Below are 9,729 nucleotides of genomic sequence, written 5' to 3'. Positions count from 1 at the left end.
ACATTAGATGAGCTAGCCGGGGCTGTGCTGGAGAGCCTGCCCTGGTGGATATGGGAGAGCTGATGTGCTGACCAGCTCAGCTACCCCCACATCAAGATTCATAGCTTTGAGTTGGCCCACATCTATCCCACTTACGAACTCCTGGAGCACGTAGAGGGGCTGGTCCTATAGATCCAAAGCTGCAGGATCTCCATGATACAGGAGCAAGAAGAAAATACCTAAGAGAAGTCCTAGTGAGGATCCAGTATTGACAGTGTAGCAGAAGCCAGAGGCCTGGGACCAGACCAGTGACTTACTGAACCAACATTTGCAAGAAGTGTGGACAAGAGTGTGCTGTGGGACACACTGTGTCACACTGCAGCTTTCACAATGAGATTATTTTTTCTTTTGGGGGAAATTTTCAAGGTCAGAGGGCAGGTACGAAGGGATAGAAAGATGAGTGGGATTGGGGTGCATGATGTGAAATTCACAAAGAATCAATAAAAAGTTAAATTAATAAAAAGTTAAATTTAAAAAAAAAGAAAAAATGAAAGAAAATATCAGAAGATGAATTACCCAAGTTCATGGATCAAGTAGGATTAATACAGTGAAAATGGCCATCCTACTGAAAACAATCTACAGATTCAGTGAAATAGCTACTGAGATTACTACCCAATTCTTCACAGAAATTGAAAAATCAACCTTCAACTTCATATGGAAACAAACACACACACACACACACACACCAGGATAGCTAAAACAATCCCTAATAATAAAAGAACTGCTGAACTATTACTACTCCTGGTTTCAAGTTGTATTACAGAACTATAGAAATAAGAACAGCTTGACAATGGCATAAAAAAAAAAGACATGTCAATCAGTGTAATTGGATTGGAGGCCTGAACATAAGCCCACACATATATGGACACCAAAAATACACTGGAGAAAGGGAGCATCTTCAGCACCCTGTGCTGGATGGATGGCTGCACACAGAAGAATGCAAATAAGTTTCTATTCATCCCTCGCCCAAGACTCAACTCCAAAATAGACTTGAACGTTAAGACCACACACCCTGAGTGTTAGAACAAAGAGTGGGGAACAGGCTTGAGTTCCCTGGAAAGGACTTTCTGAATTGCTATCCAATGCACAGGCACCAAGAGCACCAATCACTAAATGGGACTTCATGAAACTGAACAGCTCTCTATGAAAGAACACAGTCATTTAGGCAAAGTGGCAGCCTACAGGATGGGAACAGTTCTTTACCAATTACACATCTGACAGAGGGTTAGTGTCTACAATATATGAAGAAGTAAAAAACCACCCAATTAAAAATAGGGTACAGAACTAAGCAGAGGAGTTTTCAGAAGATGACACTCAAATGGCTGAGAAACATTTAAAGAAACGTTCAGCCGGGCGTGGTGGCACACGCCTATAATCCCAGCACTCGAAAGGCAGAGACAGGTGGATTTCTGAGTTCGAGGCCAGGCTGGTCTACAGAGTGAGTTCCAGGACAGCCAGGACTATACAGAGAAACCCTGTCTCAAAAAAAACAAAAACAAAACAAAACAAAAACAAAAAAACCCACCAAAATTCAAAAAAGAAATGTTCAACATCCTTAGTCACCAGGAAAATGCAAATTAAAATGGCTTTGAGTTTTCATCTTATGCCTGTGTGTATATTGTGGCACTTTCGCCCATTCTGAAATGGTAGCATGAAGCTGTAAAACTTTCGAGTCATTTCAAAATAAGAGAAATGACCTCTCAGGAAAGGATCAGAAACGTTAAAACTGAATGACACAAAGCTTAGCCCCTGAGCTCAGTTCGCAGTAGCACCAAGCATGAAGAGGACCTCAGAGCTGCAGCAGCCCAGAGCAGAGAGGTTTCTCTAGCAAAAATAGGAAAAGTTGCACATCCCAAGCTTAGGAAGATTGCCAGTGCCTACAAGTGGCAGACAGAAAAGTGTAGAGGAACATAACTGCCTTACACAGGAGTCTGCTAGTGCACTGGCTCAGGAATGACATTAAGATGCAGACTGCTCCAAGTGCCTGTAGTTCCAGACATGTGGGAGGCTGAGGCGGAAAGGTCGCTTGAGTTCAGGATATGTGAGTCCGGCTGGGTGACACTAGAAACCCTATCACTCCCTCTCACACAACGAAAAACCCACACTATTTCAACTTTAAAAAGATTTTAAAGTTTTTTTTTTTATTATTTTCTGTGTTTGCATCTTTTGCCAGCATGTGTGGCTTGTGCCGTATGTGTGCACCGCTCACAGAAGCCAGAAAAGGGTGTCAGATCCCCTGGAACTGGTATTATAGGTGATTGCGGGCTGCCGTGTGGGTGCTGGGAATTGACCCTGTGTCCTCTGGAAGAGCAAGCAGTGTTCTTAACCACTGAGACGCCTCTCTATCCTAGTCCCAACTTTTAACCACCTTTTTATGAGAGCTTCTGTCCTCACCAGCCCCTAGGGTTACACAAGAGCCATCACAGTTCTAAGTAATTAGTCTCCAACACAGGACCACAGGCAGAAAGAGCAGTTTCTCCTCTTACTTCCTCCAGCTGGGGTAATTTATTTGCATGTATTCTCATATCCTCTAGGCCATTATTAATTCTGTCCTCTTCTTATGTGGAGTTCTGAGAAGGCACTCATCTGGTGTTTGTAGCCTAATAACTGGAGGGATCTGGGCGGATGCCTCGGAGTTTGATCCCTAGCATCATTTACAAATCCAGGCATAATATAATCCCAGCGCTTGAGAGACAGAGACTCAGAGGGTGTCTTGGGTTTGTTGGCCAGGTGGCCTGACCTTCTTGACCCTCTAGGTCCCAATGAGAGACCATGTCTCAACAAAATAATGAATGGTTCCTGAGGACCAGCACTTAAGGCTGACTTCCGGCCTCTGTGTACGCACACATATGTGTACCCTCCTAACATGAAACATGCAAACAACTGCATGCACACATGTGTGCACGTCTACGCAAACACACACAGGCAAATCCACAATAAAAACAAGTTAAAGAGGAAGCTGTTTCTGGCAGGAAGAATGTGGCTGAGCTGATGGCGCTCAAAGAAAAATCCATTCTTGGCCAACAAAGGCTTGACTGGAGATAAATGTGTTATTTCACACCGAAGTCTGCAGCAGCTCAAAGCTTTCTGTCATGCCGAGATGCTGGAGAAGGTAAAATGGTGGCCGCCAGGCAGTGTTTTTTGTGGAGAAATAAACAAGGTGCAGACTGCTTTTCACCTTAATGTCAAAAAGAAACATGGTCACTTGGGGTAATATGGGGGGCTTTGTCAGTTTGGCTTTTATTAATTTTTTGGGTAGTATAGAAAACAGTGGCTTCATGGTGATATTATCACAAATGTAGAGAACTACACTTTGCCCACACTCACCCCTGCTACCCTCTCACCCACCTCTTGCTTCCACTGTCCGCCTTCCTCACCTCTGATTTTATGACTCATGTATGTAAATATGTCACATCCAGATACCACATGTGAAAGAACCACATCGCTGCCTTTCCTTCCTCCTTCTACCAGCTCTTGCTTCTCTTTCCTTTTCCCAGAAGTCCCTTTCCTTCCCAAACTAAAGTTCCTCTGCTGTTTTCATTATAAGTATGGAGGCAAGAGATCAGGAATTCAGGGGCAGCCTTGGCTGAATAGCAAGTTTGAGGTCATCCTGGGTTACATGAGGTTCCACACAGGAGAGAAAAACATGTAATATTTATCTTTCTGAGTCCAGCTTATGTTGCTTAACTGATAGCTTCCAGTTCTATTCATTTCCAGAAAATGACATAATTTCGTTCTTCTTTAAGGCAGAATAAGACTCTGTGCTATGCATATATACCGCATGGTCTTTGTCCGTTCATCTTCTGGTGGACATCTTGGTTTGGTAGAGTGGTTCTTTCTCAGAAACACCAGTGATACAAATAATGGCACAGAAGCTTATTAGTGTTTTAAAGGTTAGGCCTTAGTTGGGCAGTCTTCCAAGTACTCTATTATGACTAATCCTGGTCTATATCCTGCCATGTGGCCAGGTCTACCTTTCTGCTCTATGGTGGTCCATCTGTCTACCTCCTGCCTCTGACCAGAAGATCCACCTTCCACTTCCTGCCCAGCTGTTGGCCTCCAGGACCTCATTGAAGCCAATCAGATGCAATTCTAGATTGCCGTAGGCAGGTGAGGAAGGAACAAATATTTACAAAATATGTTGGGCCATAGAAAAAAACAATACCAGGATCCGGCTAGTATTTAGCTCTCTGCTGGTGCAGAATTACCAGTCTGAATGGACAGAGACACCCCTTCACACCATGTACCCCAACAGTTCTGTGTCTTGGCTGCTGTGTAGAGAGCCACAGCTAAATGAAAGTGAGGTGTCTTTGTGGTATGCTGACTTCAATTCATTCAGATACCTACCCATACGCGCTGCGACCAGAGCATGTATTGATTAACCTACTGTATGCTGCTGGTGCAGTTAGGGTGTACTGGCTGGTTTTGCTGCTGGTGCAGTTAGGGTGTACTGGCTGGTTTTGTGTGTCAACTTGACATAGGCTGGAGTTATCACAGAGAAAGGAGCTTCAGTTGGGGAATTGTCTCCATGAGATCCAGCCGTGGGGCATTTTCTCCGATGGTGATCAAGGGGGGAGGGCTCATTGTGGGTGGTGCCATCCCTGGGCTGGTAGTCTTGGGTTCTATAAGAAAGCAAGCCAGTAAGTAACATCCCTCCATATATTACAATCCGATGGTAGTTTCTCCTCTCTCCTTCCCTCCCAGCCCTGCTCTCCCACCTCCTCTCTCTCTGATCCACTCCTCCTTCATTTCCCCTCAAAAAAGAGCAGTCTTCCCATGGATATCATCCAAACATGGCTTGTCAGGTCACAGCAAGACTAGGCACATCCCCTCATAGTAAGGCTTCGTTTGTTTTTTTTGTTTTTGTTTTTGAGATTGGGTTTCTTTGTGTAGAAGGGTTTCCTGGCTATCCCATAACTCACTCTGTATACTAGGCTGTCCTTGAACTCAGAGATCCACCTGCCTCTGCCTCCTGAGTGCTGGGATTAAAAGCGTGCGTCACCATTGTCAGACCATTTGTCTCTTTTTGAATCTGATCATTATTGTTAAATTGTTGAGTTATTAGGACTTCTTTAAATACTCTGCATATGAAAACTTTATCACATAAAATTTGCAAACATTTCCCTCACTCTATTGATTCTTGTAAAGCATAGACTTTTAGTTTTGATTGGCTCTAATTTATTTAATTTTTCTTTTATTTCTTTTTTTGTCATATTTTTCTTGTATTAGCCATGAAATCATTGTCACATCTGACATTCTGAAGAACTTTTGAGCTTTGTAAAAGCTTAGTTTGCTATGTTTAAATCTTTGATCTGCCTTGAAGCAATTTTTCTGTATGGGGTAAGGTAAGGATCCAACTCTAAAATTTCATATGGATTCCCAGCTTCTTAATCTCTTGCTTCTAATTCTACATATCCAGGCAACTACTGAGTCTTCTATTGCTCTATGTCAGTGGCTCTCAACCTTCCTAATGCTAAGACCCTTTAGTACAATTCCTCATGTTGTGATGACCCTCCCATCATAAAATTATTTCATTGCTACTTCATAATTGTAATTTTGCTACTGTTACAAATCATAAGGTAAATATCTGATATGCAGGATATCTGATATGTGACCCCTGTAAGGGTCATGATCCACAGGTTGAGAACCACTGCTCTCTATTAATTTTCATTTTTTAGAAACTGTATTAGCAGTTTTAGATCACAAAGGTCGTTCCAGGGCAGGGATTAGCCATACCTTGTCTAGAACCTTCTCTCAGCTGCCATCCTCCCAGCATGCATCAGCCTCAAGGGAGGGCGGAATAACAAGATGAATTCTCTCAAGTACTGCTTGTTGTTTTATTTAACTCCTCCCCTAATCTGCTGAGCTCACAGGCCCTTGGCTTTCTGACGTGTACTAGCATAAGGAGTTCTTGCTGAAAGTGACTGGTGTCATTAAAGGACTGATTGCCTGAAATCTGTCTCAGAGCATCTGTCTGCTGAACCTAGACAGAATCTCTATTATTTGAAGCAAGTGAAATTACATGTTATTTGCTCTTTTCATTTTTTGTTTTTTTCTTTTGTGTGATATATTTGAATTACGAGTCTGTGGGTTCTGGTTAGCTGGGGCTGAAGAATTAGCTGTGATTGACAGGGGACCTGAACCACTGACATGAAAGTTTAGCTTTCTTGAGCCAATTGATGATTACCCTAACTTGCCGGATACATGTTATGTGCACAGTTGGACTACTGTGTGAATACTGTCAGACAGCAAGCAAAAGGGGGCGAAGAAAAGACACAAAGCATGGGGCATGGCGTTTAATCTGTGGGAAACTTATGAGTCAGACCTCCCATTGCTGCAGCAGGCATGGCTTACGCTGGTGAAAGGTTGCAAAAATACTCCCAAAGGTTATTATATATATTGTGGGCTATTAAAACTACTTCTGTTGCCAGGCTGTGGTGGCACATGTCTTTCTTTAGTCCAGCACTTGGGAAGAGACCAGCCTGGTCTATAAAGTGAGTCCCAGGACAGCCAGGGCTACACAGAGAAACCCTGTCTCGAAGAAAAAAAAAAAAAAAAGAAGAAGAGAAGAGAAAAGACAAGACAAAACAATTCTCATGCATTGGAGACTGAACTCAGGACCTCGTATATACCAGGCAAGTGCTGTACCAAGAGATACATCCAGCACTTGCTTTCTCTGTGACTCTTCTGTGTAGCTCGGCTGGCCTTGGCTTTGCCATCTCCCTGCGTTGGCTTCCTGATGGCTGGGATTACAAGTATGTGCTTTGTTAGGGTTTGTGGATCTCCTGGTCATGGTGCTCCCTGAAGTCCCCTGAGGATGCTGAGTCTGAGGGATAACACTGGAACGATTGTGAGAGTCAGATTCCTGGTTCTAGAGGGAGATATTTTCACTGTGGTATGTGGTACCCGAGAGTATGTGAATATTACATTTCATTCTTGGTTTCCATGTCAGCTTGACACAACTTAGACTCACCTAGAAGATGGGACCTCAGTTGAGAAAATGTCCTTATGAGACTGGACTATGGGCAAATCTATGGTGAGTTTCTTTGATTACTGAGTGATGTGGGAGGAGCCAGCTCACTGTGGGCGGGTGGTCCTGAGTTGTATAAGAAAGCTGGCAGAGCAAACCATAAGGAGAGGGTCAGTAAGCAGCGCCCCTGCATGGCCTCGGCTTCCGGGTTCCTGCCCACCGTTCCCACTCTGACTCCTTCGAGGATATAAAGAAATGTGGAACTGTAAGCTGAAACAAACCCTTTCCTCCCTAAGCTGCTTTTAGTGATGTTGTTTTATCTCAGCCACAGAAACCCTAAGATACCCGTGTTCTCTAAAAATGCGAGGAAACAAAACACATTTGCTGAGGCAAGTGATAATATAACCAAGGCAAAGTTGGACATTTGCACAGTTGGTGGAATCAGCAAAATGTTGGCCTCAGGAACAGTTTATAGAAGGAAGTTCAGAATAACAATTATGTGTGAAATGAGAGCCATGCCAGACTGTGTCCCAAAGATGTGGTGACACAGGAGGAGACTGAGAGCTCTTCATATCTTCACATTAAAGGGAATATTTTCTAGGCGTGGTAGTGCACACCTTTTGTCCCATCACTTGCAAGGCAGAGACAAGGTGAACCTCTGTGAGTTTGAGGCCAGCCTGGTCTACATACCACATTCCAGGTCAGCTGGGGCTGCATATTGAGACCTAGTCTCAAAAAAGGGGGCAGGGGTTGATAATAGAAAATATTTCATAGTCCCAAGCACAGAAGTTCAGCGACCTACAGGCCTGATGATGAGTTGTGGCTATCGTTGTGAAGACATAACATGAGGATCTGGGATGCTGGATGCTTTGACCAGAAGGAGCCCCATAGTCATCAGCCACAGTTCGTGGCCTGGTCCCCTGCAAGGGGAGCGTCCACACAGTTAAATAGTCAATATTCTGGCTATTGAACATCAGTTCAAGTAAATTAAGGTAGCGATTTTGTTTAGGAAATGATTTTAGGAGGCCAGTGAAATGGCTCGGGGGTGGGGGTGGGGTGGGGGGGTTGTCGTGCAAACCCAGTGACCTGAGTTCAGTTCCCTAGGACCCACATAGGGGTGGATGGAGAGAACTGACACCACAGTTATCCTCTGACCTCCACAGCTGTGCAGCAGCACTCGCACCCTTCATCACACAGAAGGATAGATAAAATTAAGTTTTAAAAAACGGAAGTGATCGTAGGGGCTGGGTGTATACTCTGTTAGAGCGTACTTGTCTCAGACTCATGAGGGCCTGGGGTCAATCTCCAGCAGCGCAAAACAGAACCAAATACAACCCAAAGGAAAACAATTTATAACAATTTATACTGTTTATATCTGACACTTAAATAACTGTCAACTAGGCACACAAAACATAAGGTGTGCTACCTGCAGAGACCCTGTCATGTGCTGTCACTATCCACGTCTGGTCCCAAGCTGCTCCGTAGACCACACTCCCCTATGTTTTTGGAAAATCATTATTGATGCCTGCTTGTAGAGAAGCTCAGGCATGCAGAAAATGAAAGAAAATAAAATTAATGTCAATATTCTGGCATGTGTTTCTCTACCTGCCAGGCGCCTACCCCATTTGTAAATGTCGAAACATTAAGGATTGATTGCTAAATTTAACAAATGTTGAGATGGAGACAAAACACACCCCTCCTCGTGTCACAGGAAGGGACTGCTCTTGGATCCAGTGGTTAGGTTTTCCTGCTCTTTATCTCTGAAGCTGACACTGGGTCCATTCTCCTGACCCCTGTAAGGCTGCACGCTACTCCTCCGTGTGCCGTCAGCCTATCATCTTCCCCCCTTGTTCACATGCGTGGTCCAGGTTCGCCTAGGCTCTGCTGTGTAGCCAGGCTGAGCTCTAAGTAGTGATTTCTTGCCACAGTTTCCCAAGTGGTGGGATCCCAAGCTGGGCCGCCACACCCAGCAAAAGACTCTGTGTGCTTCCCCCCCTCAATTTATTTATTCTTCTCTTATATATTACATACTGACTACAGTTTCCCCTTTCTTCATTCTTCCCAGGCCCTCCCACCACATTCCTTTGCCCCGAGATCCACCCCACCACTTCGGAAAAGAGCAGGCATTCCAAGGATATCAACCAAACATGGCATAATGAGTTACAATCAGACTAGATACAAACCCTTATATCAAGGCTGGATGAGGCAACCCGGTAGGAGGGAAAGGGTCCCCAAAACAGGCGAAAGCGTTAGAGACACCCCCCAACTCCCACTGTTAGGGGTCTCATAAGAACACCAAACTATACAACCATAGCCTGTATGCAAAGTACTTCTTTAGCCAACACCAGACCCAGGGCAGACCCCTCCAACCCCCAGTCCTTACCACTTGACTGTCTGGGGTAGCCACCAAGGTCTTTCGGTTCCCATTCATGTGCTATACAGCCTCTATGCTGGCTGGCTGTTCAGTTTCTTCCCTTTCTACTCTTATGCAGCCTTAGAAAACCCTGAGGCCCCAGATACCTACACCCCTGTAGTACCAAATCCCACTACCACCTGGCTAACTACAGCTAGAAGAGGACAGTCTCCAGGAGAAGGAAGCAAGCGTCCAGTAGGTAACAAGAGGGGAAGTATTGGACATTTCTTTGTGGGGTGTCTTTTGCCTCTGCCCTGCATATTCTATTAACCAAAGCCCTTTCCCCTATCAAGTCCCTCCTCCCACC

The 9,729-nt window shown here is 44.5% G+C and overlaps 1 long non-coding RNA gene across 1 annotated transcript; it reads right to left on the bottom strand.

Annotated features, from left to right (window-relative positions):
- Window positions 1-2,200: 2,200 nt before the first annotated feature.
- Window positions 2,201-9,620, bottom strand: LOC127695492 (uncharacterized). Its single transcript, XR_007979990.1, has 3 exons — window positions 9,393-9,620; window positions 4,387-4,661; window positions 2,201-3,217 (listed from the first exon to the last, which is right to left on the bottom strand). It is a non-coding gene; the product is annotated as an uncharacterized LOC127695492 (long non-coding RNA).
- Window positions 9,621-9,729: the final 109 nt, after the last annotated feature.

Source organism: Apodemus sylvaticus, chromosome 1 (genome assembly GCF_947179515.1).
Source record: "Apodemus sylvaticus chromosome 1, mApoSyl1.1, whole genome shotgun sequence".
Taxonomy (NCBI): domain Eukaryota; kingdom Metazoa; phylum Chordata; class Mammalia; order Rodentia; family Muridae; genus Apodemus; species Apodemus sylvaticus.
This window is presented reverse-complemented; position numbering and strand designations above follow the sequence as displayed.